This window comes from Falco rusticolus, chromosome 11, assembly GCF_015220075.1.
Source record: "Falco rusticolus isolate bFalRus1 chromosome 11, bFalRus1.pri, whole genome shotgun sequence".
Lineage (NCBI taxonomy): Eukaryota > Metazoa > Chordata > Aves > Falconiformes > Falconidae > Falco > Falco rusticolus.
The window spans coordinates 13719909-13734050 of NC_051197.1; the positions used below are offsets into that span (position 1 = coordinate 13719909).

Here is a 14142-nt window from a genome sequence, read left to right on the forward strand (position 1 = left end):
TCTGGCATTTAATATTACAACTGTATTTCAGTTCAGCACAAAATGCAACCTAACCTATTAAAATCGGGTAAGATCTATTTGCTACTATAGTATTTCAGTAAATTTTCTTTCTATTCCCTTATTGCTAAAAAAAAGACAAGCCTAACATGATGAATTCCACATTTAGTACATAAAAGATCCAGAGGTTACTGAGCTAATGCAAGTTTTTCAATTGCCTTCACTGGTAATTGGGTAAGACTTTAAGTGGAGAGAAGTAAACAGCCTCAAGGCAAAATAAAGGCTTTGTACCATCAAATATTTTAAGTTTCTACCTAGATATTAAACTGCTGCCTCCCCATGAAAAAGGGTAATTTTCTTTCCACTCAAATGTAATATTTGAAAACATAAAATATAGCCATACATTCTGAAGTTTGAAACTAAAATACTGAGCTTGTTCAAAAACAGTAGGATACAATTCTGTTACGAATTTATTATTATTTAAATTTGCCTGCACACATTGAGGCTTATATGCAACTAAAATACTTGTTAAATAGGCCATTAATATTGCAACAGTCGTGGAATATTTTCCCTACTGGAAAAAGGGTCCAACTTCCTCTAAACAAAATAACTTCTCATAAACCAAGATAATTAATGGGTTTAGTTTTCAACAGGTGAAAAATGAACTTCAGAAATAACTTACAAAAGTAGTTAATGGCACATCAAAATTGGCCTGAGACAATTCCACAGTCCAGATTGTTACAGGCTTAGAGCAATCGTCATAAGTGGAACTGAGATCTTTACTCAAGTTCTTTACAAATAGCATCCGATTTTTGCCTAGCTTTGTGCTGGGCAACCTCTGTCCGTGCTCGGGTGGACTGACAGCACTTCTTATGCAGAAGCCTGCCTTGCACACTCCAGAGAAATGAAACACAGGCAGGCTGCAAACGTGTTCGATGTAGATGTAACAGCACAGAAGAGCTTAATGATATCTGGGGGAGATGACTTAACCCGGACAGCAGAAAGCCTTTTTCTAACAGCAGGTGCCAAAACTTCCATACAATACTCTGGAGCTAAATCTAGTCACAACAACAGAAGCTCAGTAGTGTGCATAAAACTTTGCATCTAAGACGCTGTTAACTAAATACCCGCCTTTCTTTTTATGAGCCATTTTACCTCATTTATTTGAATTATATTTGTGGCAGCTTTTCCAAATAAAATTCAAAGAAATTAGTAATTTAACTTAAAACATTTACACACATAGAACAAAAAAGCAACAAATGCTGGCGATTTAGATGAAATGCTAATTTAATGATGATTCACATGTGTAAAGTGAGGGAAAAAATCACCTTAATGAGGTGGTCTTAATTAAGTCTGAACGAAAAGAAAAGAAATTATATTTGGGGAGAAATAACAAACAAGAAAAGATATTGAACTCCAATTACTTCACTCATTAAAACATTCATGTGACCTCACTGAAGTGATCATGGACTTGAAGATAAATGGTTCAGAAACGATACCTCTGGTCTTCATGGGAATACATAAAATATTACAAGAATGTCGGGATCATTTGAAAACATTTCATGTGATGTTGATCTGTAGCTACACAGCACTAAAGTGAAATAATTCAAGAGAGAAAAAGGGTTTTTTTGAGAAAACTGTTCAGACAAAAAGATTTCCCAGCACTTTTTTGTACCTCCACTACAAAAACGTATTAACTTGGAGCTATTTAATGTCCATATTCAATTTTTATGAACTAATACATTCTGAAACCTAGAAATAAAGACTGCAATTTCATCAAGTGAATATCAGAAATATTGCAGTGCATGAAAGCGTGTATTTTGGAAGTCTTTCATTGCCAAGAAAAAACTGAGAATACTAATCCTGAAATACAGTTTGCATAGTCCATAATCAAGTACTTCCGATTTGCTGCAGTACTGCATTCTCTCCGAGCCACTGCACATCCTTTTGAATTCCAACATGACTTTTTAACCGACTGTATTATATTAAGTCTGCATATATTCTTTCAAGTTTTGAACCATTGCTGTTTTCACAGGTTTGTACAAGCTTTTAGTTCTCTGGCTCTGCATGACTGTAATAAAGCCAAGTATTTCTCTGAAAAAGCAGTAAGCCAAATAACAACATGCATTGAGCACTTTCTCAAAGTCTCACCCTGTTCTGGCTTCTTAAGTTTCAAACAGCAACATAAATACTTCTGCCACATTAAGCATAAGACACTATGTCCATAACTTCCAAGACTATTTAAAAAAAAGTGTCTAGCAATTTTACTGTCAATCTTTCAAGGTTCTTCATAAATAAGCACAACGATTATGATTCAAACTACCTCCTGCAGTTGCACTCACATTCTCCAAAACTGAAACAGCCTAATGAAGGTAAAGAGAAAGTAACTGGAACTCTGCTCGCTAGTCTGCTCCAAAACTGGCTTTGTTCTTCAATGAGGCAATCAAAGAGCAACCATCTCTAAATTATCCAGCTACAGTTACATGGTTTTCTCTGAAAGATCTGTGAGGAATTACCAAGGAAAATAATCTCACATCCTCTGCCAAAACAAAACAAACTCATACAACTAAAAGTACATAATTTCAGTAAACACACAGTCAGTCATATCCCCTACACTGAAGTTACACTTTTCTCAGTTCTAATTACTAAATCGTTAGCACATACAAAACCCAAAGCAGTCGTCTTTGCCGGAAAACTTTCATTCTACAGAATGTAATTCTATGTTTCCACAATCCCAGTATCAAAACACTCCCATAATTTCTTAAATCATGTTAACTGCCAGGAATCTTCCATATGAACACTTGAATAATTCAGTATAGTACAGAAACAGTCTCAGTATCTCTATGCTGAAAAACATTGATTAACATGGGTGTTTGAGGGATCAGTATTTAAGAAAGGAAAGCCACTTCTTAAAGATTGATACTGATCAGCAGGGATTCCTGCTGATTCAGTTGTTCTGCTGCAGTGATAACTACTCCACTCTTTTGAATTGCTCTGTAAAATAATTATCATATAGCAGAGCCATATTTCTGGAAGTCCTGCCACAAGCAATTAGTTATTGCACTATTCATCCCCATTAACCTTGTTGTAACAATGATTAGGGAAACAGCAGCCTCCTCTCTTGTCTGTGATTAAGCTTGAAAATAGCATAGCTGTACCTTGATGACCCATTTCCATTTTGACCCAGTTTCCTGAGATCTACTTTAAAGATGCTTTTTTACCCCCTTTCTTTCCATCTTGTGATAACACTGTTTATCTTTCCAGATCTAAGCATCCAGAGTTACAATGCAGATTTTATTTTCTTTGCATCAGGAACAACAATGAGCTTTAGAGATAGATATAGATATAGATATATATAGATATATAGATATATATATATATGGAGTCAATCTGCCTTAAGAATAGCATGTTTCTTAAGTTTACTCTTATTTTTACACTAAATGATTCAACACTACCCTGTACAAGAGGCCACATCATTCAGCATTTTTAAATAAATTCATTTCAGTATCACAATAACAGTCATTAAAGTCATAGAGGCTAGTCCCTCCGTGGTTTCTGAAAGTTTCTTCTCCCTTCAAGAGAAGAACATACTGTAAACTTTAAACCTTCAGTGAATGACTGATGTGAGAACCTGATACTATAAAATGAAGGTTGTAACTTTTAGGTAGCTAATTCAGATTAGTGGATGGAATAAAATGAAGAAGTGAAGCTTTTCAGTTAAATTGCAGTAAATAAATGTGAAGCAAGTTTTGTCCTGTTGAACAATGTAAGGAGCAGACATAAAAGTGGCTGTTGGCAAGATTCACCAAACACCACAAAAATGCCAAGCCTCCTCTAGAAACAATCCCCCTACAAAGTCTGAATGCTCAAACATTTAAGAACACGAGAAAATTTTCTGCCAGTGGTCTTATCCATGAAGAAGAATAGTTTTCATCTTAAGTGTCTATCCAAAGTAAACTTACACACAAACTTGAAATTAGCAATAAGTATCTCAAAACTCTACCATGCAATATTTGTTGGACTTTCTTATCTAATATTCCAACATAATTAAAATGTATTTTCTCACCTGTGAAGCTACAGATTTGGAAATGAGCAGTATTACTTCCACTTTTCCCTCAAATTAAAACAGATGGAAAGATGTCCTTGCCACTCTAAAGTTCAGTCCTTATTTCATCTCTTTCAACCTTACACAATCACTTCTGAAGTAATGATATAATGAACATTCTCACATTTACTTATAAGCTCATGCAACTCTGACCACCTCAGATTTTTACATAGCATTCAGACAAACTTATAAACATAGCTAAATGTTCATTACTTGCTTCTAGCCACATATGGATATAAAACACTTGTATTGTTATCAAAATGGTAATTCTTTCCCCTTATTAAAACATTTATCATTTTAGATCACTAATGCCACTCTATTCAGTGTGGTACTTTTAAGTTAACAATATATAAAAGTTTTATAAAGCTAGCAGGTGACGAAGGTGACACTTATTAACAATGCAAGACTGTAGCAATACATTTTTTGTAATTTATATAATAAAATCAGCATACAGAGTTCCTTGCAATTTGTTATCTGTATGCTCAGAGAAATTATTTGAAATAAAAGAAGTTACTTTGTCAACTGTACTTGCCCTACAACTTAGTACCTTGCAAAGATCTGTATTTTGATGCCTAATTAAAAAGAAGTGCCTTATCCTCTCAGCTGATAAAATGCTGTGCCACTGGTGGTCATCACTTTCAACTCCCAAAACTAACTGCACTTCTACAGTTCTACAGTTCACAATATGATAAAAAGTATAACAACATCAGTTTTGGGGATTAGAAGGTAAAAACATGGGTACCATAATTTAAAATTTATATTAGAAATCCTGATTATTTCTTGTGCCGGTAGGATCTGGTTTAAGTGAAGGAGTATATACTTCCCATAATAAAACTTGGCTAAAATATATGTAGAAAACATATCTACTTTAAAACAAATCTGGTTTTCATATTTCCAAGAGCTGTGACACAAAATCGGTACCTATCAGTAATCAGGAAGATTTGAGCAAATCTTTCTTTTATTGCCATCTACTGGCACTCTAGCAAAGTACAGATTAAAACCAGCCAGCTCTCCCATACTCGAGCCATTTATCACTCTGGACTTTGGTCTACTAACAGCGATTCAGAAAAATTCCCTTATTAAATGCTAAGCTAAGAAAGTACTGCATATTAAACATGTTATATTTGCAGACTACAAATTACTGTAGGAAAACAAGAACCATTAATTGCACTCAGAATTTCCAATTTAACCCAAGGGTGTTGTAGGAAGAGATTGGCTTCCTAGAGAATTCTTTAAGTCAGATCAAACACAATCGTCTCATTTCAAACAAGTGAATGCTTTGTTTTGTTTAGGTTTTTTGTTTATCTGTTTGTTTCATTTCAGAAATACCAGATAATGCTCCCAGCTTTTAAGCTAGGTCTGAAACGTTTGCCACTTGCATGATATAGTAATTTTGACGCTGCTGAGTTTCTTGCAAATTAATCTGATCTAAATCTGAGATTCAAAAAAAATCTGCTGCTGCACTGGGGCATAGTGCTGGGATTCAATGTTACATTTATAGAACACACAAGACAGCAATGAGGAAGCAGAAGAGACTAATGAAGACTGGCCCTTCTTTGATGTCCCTTCAAAAACAGAAAGAGTTTAAGGGCATAATCAATAAGAGCACGTATCAACTCCTGTCAGGACTTATGAAAGCACCTTTGCCTGAAGAAAGCAGCATATGGTAGGTTTTTACTTATCTAATGCTTAGGTACTATAACCAAGGTAATCTACTTATAGCCAATTCTGCAACTCATGATGAAACTGTTTTCCAATCTAGCTTAACCTTTTTACATGTACTGTCATTTACTGTACTTTCTCTATCCATATTTAATATTTGTACTTCAGACCTTTTAAAAGACTTCCAAGATAAGTAAATAATTAAACTCCATCCCCATTTTATACATGACACAACTAAAGCATACATTAAGTGGTTTCTCCAAGTCTACCGTGCTAGTAACAGAACAAAAATCGCTATTTCTGAATGCCAGCCGCAGGCTATAATACACACCTATTTAAAAAGAAACAGAACTAAGCCAAAAGCTTATTCATTTTTTTTAAAGGGTATTTTAAAAATAGTAACAAACTCTAAACCAAAACAGAAAGCCCTGTTTACTGTGGTCTTTAACCTGGATGCAAAAGAGCCATTTTCCACCCTAATTTCAACTTCCTTCTAACTTTCACAGCTCCAGATTCTGCATTTCAAGCATCTGAACAGTATTTTATTGGTTATGATCTTGTGATGTCCCTTTCTTTCTTAAATCCTCAACTCTGCCCCAGAAACAGAATGCCCAGTCATATATTTCTATAGGCTTCATTCTTGTCAAGAGCTGTCCACCACACTTGGCAGGATTTAACATTAGCACAAAAGACCCTTTATCAAATATCCGCATTTCCAGCAAGTTTTCATAATTTTCAGCACCAATTACGTCTCTGTGTCCCTAAATAAACACATAACTTGTTTCAGTCTTGTCAACATGAAAGGTTAAAACATCATACATCAGTCCTCCCACAGTTAACACATTCTAATATAGCCTTTTGATCTTCCTTTAACAGCAGTTTCTAAAGTATTTGCCTGCAGGACAGTGACATTTAGTAGGGAAGAAGATAGAAGTCCCTGTCACTCCTCTATTTTCAAGGCTTGGAGTGACATGAGGAAATGGCAGTAAAATTTGTGTTCTTCATAAGGGGCACAAAGGCAGACTGACAGCACATCCCTAACTCCTCCTCCCTTCTTATCATCTCTAATGAGAATGGTCCCAATTCATTTACTGCGAGAAAATACCACAGAAATCCAGTACTGCCACTTAGATATTCTTCTCTAAAAAGATGTCCCAGAAAGTAATCATTCAGAAGGGGCTTTCTTCCAAAGATAAAATAGGAGCAATTACTACCATATTACTATGAAACTGACCCCACTGTACAGAAATCCTCTGAACAAAAAAAAATTTGAGAAAGTTGACAACACTGATGACTGAACTCCTTCAACTCACTCTACGTTAGCTCATACAGGTAGGCATTCACGAAAACCCAAGGAAGAACCACTCTGATTTTTCTTGCCATAGGAACAAATTAACATATTTCCTCAAGTATTCTGTTACAGTAATATCTGAAGACTATAATCTGATTAGAAGAACATGATAAGCGATCATCAGAAGCTGAATGTTTTAACAGTAATACAAAGATTTACTCAATCTTTTTTGGCTAATGAAGGGGGAAAAAAGTTAGAAATATGGAAGAAAATCAGTAAAATGTGTATTTTTATTAGTACTCAATAAACCAGGGACAAACACAGTTGGACCTTGACTTAGGACGCATAAAACTTTCAAAGGCTGTTATACAAAACAACAGCATATCTTTGCCTTGAACTAAAGATGTGCAAAACTAAAACCTAAAAGTTAGCTGGCTATTCCTACCAAGAACAAAATGTAAAGGAAACCAAAAAGTAGGATCTTTCCTCCTCTCAAAATAGCACGTGAATACTTTCTAGTACCAAAGAAACACCTATCCTGATTAGAACTCAACTGCTGAGGCTAAACCAAGCATTAATATATACTGCTCATACAATTCCTTTCTTAAAGATTCTGCCAGTCAGTTTTGTAGTTCACGATGAAGATGTTATCAAAACTTCATGTATGACCAGAACAAATACTTACTTACGACTAGTAACTGAGTTATTTCAAGCTAGGTTACTTAAACTTGATAAGTAAAGATACCCGCAGTCTCACAGCATACGCCAGTCACTGTGTTCTTGTTTTCTTGGTGGCATCATTATGCTTACTAACATATTAGTGAAATAATTGTACACCCCTACCAAGTAGACAACTTTGGTAATATAATTTATTCCTGTCCCACCTGTTTACATTGGTATAACTGGTATAACCACACTTTACCACATCTGCTTTTGTTAAGTGTCCCTTGTGTAAATAGCCAAAAACCACAGCCTTACTCTCCACTCAGCTGTGCTGGGTAAATACATTGCTACCCCAACTTTTCCTTTCTCTTTTTTTAAATCAGGACCATGAACTTCCTACAACATTTGGGGTTTTTTTCAACTGATAATTCCTACACCTCAAAACCATTTTTACTGTTCACTAATACTTAATTTTCCAGTTTAGATGACTTTACTAATCAGGATACTTAGAAATGGTAAGCGTTTCCAAATGACCAGGTGGGAAAGTAAGTTTCCATCCTTTTCTGCATTAAAATAGTAAGTTTGCATTTAATATTTTTTAAATTGTGCATTCCCTTCCCCATGATTTTTGATCCATGTTAATCAAAGAAGTTGGGAAGACGAGTTTCTACATGTTATATAAAAATTGGCAGTTTGGAAAGGGGAAGACACCGTAACTACTGTCTCCAAGAGAAAGGCAAGCAGAATTCAGCTGTTAACTCTCCAAATTTTCCAGTCAATCCATCAGCACACACATCCACATGTACTACCAAGCCAGCCAGCAGGGAAGCAGCTCTGACCTGGCGAGCTCACGTGCTCCCTTCCAGTACAAGATGCTGCAATAGAGGACTCTTGGAGGTGAGAGCAGAGCCAGAAATGAAAAGCAGGTATTAGGCAAATCACAAGAGAATTCAAGGAGCAAAGGACACAAATCCAAAAGAAATCAAGCTCTGCTTTCCACAGGATGCATTATTTAAATGAGGATTGCACTGTGTTTGATAGTGCTGTAGAGTAGGATTTTGCTATGGTTGACAGCAAGATAACCATGTTCAGAGGAAGAAAAATGAATCTGACAAATGACTTGACATTAATGGCTCCTAGAGTAAGCCTACTACTAGAGAGAGAAAAACAGATGCAGCACATGCCCAAGGCATTATTCTCTTGCAAATTAAAAACTCTAGTGTTTATTAAATGGCTTATGTAATTATAAAAAACGATTCTATGAGTACAAAAATACTCTTAACTAAACCTTAATCTTCAGTCTTGCAATAATCCTGTGTCACTTTTATGTATTTATAGATAGAAATGGCCTTATAAAACATGACAACATAATAATGCTGGCAGTAAAAATTTCTTGAAATACTTAATATTTTAAGTTGGTGTAGAATATAACAAGGTTTTCACTAATAAATGCGATTGTATGCCCATTACACTATCACAACAAGTTTTAATAACAAAATTATCTGCAATACCAAACTGCAGTCCAACAGAAATTCGTATTAGAAGTTTTTAATTGATTTCCATTATATTTCTATTTTGCAGATGAACTTGTCACAGCATTCAACTTCTACCTGAAATGAGAATTTTTTTTTACTTAAAGCCGATTTAATTTTTTGTTACTAACAACACAGAACAGTCTACTAGACAGTAGAAACCTCTCTCTGAAAAGGGTACCAATTTTCCATATGTTTAAGTATTACATTAATGGTAATTTAAGAAAAATATCACTGTGTGCCACATTACTCATATGAAACAAAGGATGAATCAAAACACATTGTAATATAATATTTATGCCATATATGTATTTTTACATGATTAACTTACATTATGCTTCAACACTAAAGATTTATACTTCATCAATCCTTCTATGCTGATGATATATTCTATAAAGTACTTGGAGGTTATATGTTTACAAAATAGATGCCATCTCATAACATTCTTGACTCCAGTATGGATTAAAACTGCTACAACAAAAAGTAGCTTATTTACTTGATTTATACCAGTTCCCCTTTGTTCCTTAAGATTGAACACTGTAAGAACCAGTCTCCTCAGACTAAAACCATGTGTCTCATAGGAAAATGAGACAAAGAAAAGGGTGTCCTTAAAAATAATATAGGAGGATAATTTATTCTGTAGTATTAACTACTCATAGCTACATGACGTCACTACAAAGGGATTTTAGATTATCTAACTTATCTGTATATTAAAATAAATCCATACTGTGTGATAAATTTGACCTTAATTCTGAGACATATATGAGATTTTATCTTTAAATATATTAATGAAAAGTACTTTAATTTTTAATACTAATTGTCATCCACTTAGGGAAAAAACATGGTGCAGGTAAAATCAGAAGTTCACCTTAGCAAAAAAGACTGCTACAGGATTACATTGCAATTACACTTTAAAAAGACGCTGTTTAAGGCAGGTCTCAAATAATTGTATGACAAGGTGCACCAGACTCTATTCTAACAAGTGCAGTAAGATTAATTTTATAGAGAACTGTTTTAGCCTGATTCATTAGGCAGAAACATTTGTGACTAAATAAAATACAAAACCTGTACCACAGGAAATGCCACAGATGTTTATTTTCTTTCTCAGGTTCATATAATATTAAAAGTGCATCCAAAGACATTAACATTACTACTATGAATTGTCAATTATATATTATATATTAAATTGTCAATTATATATTAAATTTGATTGTATGGTTCTCTGACTTCCTAAGGCCTCTGCAACAATACAAGTCATTGCATGTAAGAATTTCCAAGACTGGGTTTTCAGAGATGTATTACAGTATTTCATTTTAATCTGTCTTCAGTTTAAATCTCCGTACAACTTTATGAAGTAATAAATGAAACAAAAGATATATGAAAGTATCTATTTACTGGACAAGGGCAAGGTCCTAACTCTTGCAACAGAATATGCCTGTAGGCAAGGGCCCAAGCATAATTTTTATATTTCAGTGGGCTTACTACAGGCCTAAGTGGTTCCCATATACCCAACCACAGTTTACAGGATCCTAGAAATAAACTGTGTAATGCATAATATGCACATGAGAACTCAATTCCTCAATTACATTTTCACCTAGAACTCTGAGCTAAATGTTAAAACAAAAACTTTCCCTCATGCAATCCAATACCTGCCAAACACTGCAATTCTCCAGAGTAAGTAGAGAAGAAGAAGAAAAAAAGGGCCCTAAATGAAACACTGGGCAATGGGTAAAACGTACTGAGAATAAAATATTACACAAGAAAGAAAATTAAAGTAAGCTACTGCACTGTAAGAAAGAATTAAACCATAAAAAGATACAGCAAAGAGATAAAAGAAACTCCTGAAGAAAGACATGGAAAACACTAAGTACAGCATATAAAACTAAGCAGTGTAAAAAATTTAAACCAACAAGTTAGTTTTGATGAAAATATCTCAAGAGAAAATGCAAAGGTTTCTGTGCTAGAACATACAAGCAACTTTCTCAAATATGCAGCAAACCATATTTTTGTGAGAGGAATCATAATACACAAAATTTCAAATTGTGTGCATAATAACAGAAAAATTAACATTAACAATACTTTAAGTTAAACGACCCCCTAGATCACACTGTTATATCTATGTGAATGTCTACGTTGCAATAAAATTTCTGTTAACAGATCTCCAATCTGTCTTTGTAGGAGTGATCCATTTTCTTAGAGGTTGTGGAACATTCATCATTTCAGCCTTCTCTCTGAATACCATAATTCGCTTTCTGTGCTGATTATTTTTCCAATTATATCATCCATCTTTCTCAGAAATATTAATATAAGAATGTTGTTTAAACATGACAACATTCAAAAAGCAACAAAATTCATACAAAAATGCCACAATATACATGTAATTGTTTTTCTTATAGCAAGTCTTATCAACAGCTGCTGAAGGTTTCAGTATGTTCATATTTTATCAATGTTGTAATGACTTCATGAAGTTTGAAAAATCAGCTGTATGAATGTGTATGTGGTCAAGCTATGCAATGTAACAATAACATAACTTTACAGACATACCAAATTGCTTCTACAACACAGAGGAATATAGCCTTTTTCTCCCCTCTGCGGTACATCCAAAGAATGATACTAATGCCTTCTTGGAGAGATCTGCCTCCTCAACCTAGCCAAGATGCTAAGGTCTCTCTGAATTTGCTTTTAAAAGAGAACAGAAATAGAAACCAGGGAAAAAAATCATCCATAACTAAAAGTTTAATCACAAACTGACAAAGGACAGAAAAACAAGGCTGTGTACCATTCGGAGATCTGATAAGCAGAAGACTGTCATACTTTACTTAGTCAGAAAAATCGTAGGCAAAGTTAATAGCCTTTATCTCACAGCGGGAACCCTGGAATTCTTTGCATCTGACTAATCAGGGAACACATTTGTGCTAAAAACTTTTTTTTTTTTTTTTAAGTTTAACATTTTAGAAAATAAGCACCAAATGAGATTAAACAAGGGTATAATTAATTCAAGAACTGTAACACATGAACTATCCTCTAATGAACTTTGGTCTTTTTAAAATTTGAAAAAAGACGTAGTGCACTGTATTTAACTCCTGAACTATGAAGTTCTGGATAAAGGACAACTGCACTCAAATATCAAAATATAAACTTAAGTTCTTTAGAAGGACCCTATTACCATGTGGAATCATTAGAATACTACATGTATTTTCTTGCAAATATAAACAACAAGAAAAAAAGATTGTCCCTAATTTTCCAATTATATCAACAACTTTAAAGGGAAAAAAAAACCCAACCAGCTAACACTACCTTCAATAGCATGCTTCCCTTCTGAAAAATAGGTATTATTTTTTTCTTATCTAGAAGAAAATTCTAGTTTTGACTATTGTCACCAAAAATCAGTAAAATTTAAGACAGGGTAAAAATAACAGCATTGCTTTCGGAATTCTGCATTCAGGCAGCTGCAATTTCAAAAGCTCCCTAACTAGCTCTCACAACCAGGTTGGCAACTCTATAAACAACTAGTTGTATCTTCAGAGCAATTGTGTATATTCAAAAGCTAACACTAGGGCACGTTCCTGAAATTTTTCAAGAACAATTTAGATCTGTGTTTACTTGTAAGAACAGAAAAAATTACTGCTATTTTTACAGCATTTAAATGCAATTGCATGTTTTGATTTTTAAAAGCTGTGTATTTCAGACATGATTAATTTGAAAGAAGTAAAAATTGTGGCTACATCTAAAAGTCTGGTATGATCTTTATCATTCTTTTCCTAATAAATAACAAAAAAAAGAGACACATTACTAATGTATCTTTGTACTAACCTAATTATTAAAGTCATCCTACATACAGATACAGAGACATCCAAAAACTGTCAAAACACAACAGTCCATTTTTCCCCATTTACAATTTAGGAAACAGAAATCTATCTACCAGGGAAAGTGTCCATACACTTTGGGCGGATGGCTGAAACTGCAGATATTTCATTGTTACTCTGAAATCATAGTTTACCTGAACCATGCTCCAATTCACAATTTTATCTGATTAAAATAATTTATGCATATCCAATACTGAACAAAATTTCATTATAGAAATAATGCAACTCTAATACAAAAAATAATAGTCAAACTTCTGCTGGATTAATCAATCATCTGTGCCTTGCCCATTCAAAATAATTGTGCTGTGATGATTTACAGAAACTGTTAGCAGTGGTTTAACTCTTCATATGAATCAAACTGAAGATCATCTCTATTTGGCCTTTCTATACTCACAACAAATAGAATATCTACTAAACAACAAAACATGGAAGTCAAAACAGCAAAACAAAGACTGTGCAATAAAAACTGTGGCCTGATTTATCATCTAAAGACAAATTTTCTCCATGTAAACTTTCTTCACTGAGAAAATTGCCCTTTTGTTTCAAGAGTCTCCTTCACAGTTACCACAAATGTATTATTACCACAGTTCTACTGATAGACATTCAGACATAAAACCAAGATAGTGATTGTTTCTAATAATAATTAGAAATTAAATCTCATACATTAAATACATGTTATGTATTTACACTTAATGAATATGAACAGCAGTACAAACATATTTTACTCTGTAGAAAGTTCTCAAAGTGCTGCATTTGATCAGTTTATCTTCCTTAATATAATAATGCTAAGTCTTTCCCATGACACTCTGAAAACAGGTATCTAGCCTTAAATTCTGTGTACAACGGAATGACAATTTCATAGGCTGTATGTGCTGTGCCTATTGGATATGCTGATAAATAACTCAACTCTAATTAAGGGTTATAATTCCTTCGGTTTTGTTTCCAGCTAGTTTTTTAGAAAAAAGAGACGAGATGTGTTTTTTAAAAAAAAAAAAAAAAAAAAACAACCAAGTTCTGGCTAAAGAA

At 33.9% G+C, this 14142-nt stretch overlaps 1 protein-coding gene across 3 annotated transcripts in view; it reads right to left on the bottom strand.

Annotated features, from left to right (window-relative positions):
• ZZZ3 (zinc finger ZZ-type containing 3) overlaps positions 1-14142 on the bottom strand; it is a 64085-nt gene that overhangs the window by 17428 nt on the left and 32515 nt on the right. The gene's annotated exons all lie outside the window — the stretch shown is intronic.